Source organism: Echinops telfairi, unplaced genomic scaffold (assembly GCF_000313985.2).
Source record: "Echinops telfairi isolate 266 unplaced genomic scaffold, ASM31398v2 ScPeMD7_655;HRSCAF=1070, whole genome shotgun sequence".
Lineage (NCBI taxonomy): Eukaryota > Metazoa > Chordata > Mammalia > Afrosoricida > Tenrecidae > Echinops > Echinops telfairi.
Window position 1 is genome coordinate 15,212,746 of NW_022104553.1, and position 1,015 is coordinate 15,213,760.

At 57.6% G+C, this 1,015-nt stretch overlaps 1 protein-coding gene across 1 annotated transcript in view; it reads left to right on the top strand.

Annotated features, from left to right (window-relative positions):
• Positions 1-854: 854 nt before the first annotated feature.
• Positions 855-1,015, top strand: part of ZSCAN18 (zinc finger and SCAN domain containing 18) — an 11,433-nt gene continuing 11,272 nt past the window's right edge. Inside the window, exon 1 of the mRNA XM_045292339.1 lies at positions 855-951. The gene's annotated coding sequence lies outside the window, so the exon portion shown is untranslated. The remainder of the gene's footprint in view (positions 952-1,015) is intronic.

Here is a 1,015-nt window from a genome sequence, read left to right on the forward strand (position 1 = left end):
CCTGTGAAAGGGTCATTCGACCCCCAAAGGGGTTGCGACCCACAGGTTGAGAGCCATTCTCTTAGATAAAGAGATCTTGCCTTCATCTCACTCCTAATAACATGAACTCAAAATAGATCACAGATTTAGCATGTCTAACGGAAAGCTCTGAAACTCTTTTCGGTTGGTCGAAGAATCTCCTGTGGGAAACTGAGGACCTAGTGTAGAGAATTTGTTCGCACACACTCTCTTCCTCGTCCTGAGTTTCCCACACGCCCTGTTTTGTGGCTCTGCCCATCTCTGGGGCTTTGCCTCTGTCCCTCTTTGTGTCTGTCTTTATTGTCTTATTATCGCAGAGCATGTGTCTCCTGGTCTTTGAAGTCTTTCTCTTTTGATCTCTGGGTCGCAGTCGATTCCCTTTTTGTCTGTCTTCCTCTGTGTGCCTAGGCCTCTCTTCTCATCCCACCTCGAAGGCTCTGTCCTTTCCTGTCTGTCGCATCTCTGGTCCAACTCTCCCTTCCTCTTTGGAGATGCACATCTCGCCTCGTCTCCATCCCTCTTGTTTCTGCCTCTCCCCGATTATGTCTCAGTCTCTCCCTCTTAGTCTCCTGTCTCTGCTTGTCAGGGGCAAGTACGTTTTTTTGCCTCCGCTGTTTACCCGTTTCCACGGCATCGAAAGGGGTATGGGCACAACTTGCGACGCCGACGAGCGCTATTATTCTGATTGGCTGTTCGCGTCTCTCGGCCCCGCCCCAGTCCCGCCGCCTTCTGGGAGTCGTAGTCCCGGGGCGCGGGATCAGCGCGCAGGCGCAGTCTGGCCCACTGCCATCCGGGCTTCTGACCTGTGGCACCGGGAGCGCCTGGGGCTGCGACGCTGAGGTCGGCTCGGCGGCCGCGGGGCTCGGCGCGGCTCTCCTCCCGAGCGGACGTTAACTGTCCCGCCCGTGCGTCCCGCGCAGCTGCGTCCCGGGGGTGAGCTGTGGGGCCCGAGGGGAGAGGGGCTGGGCGCCAACCGTGGGGGTGGGGTCCCCGCAGT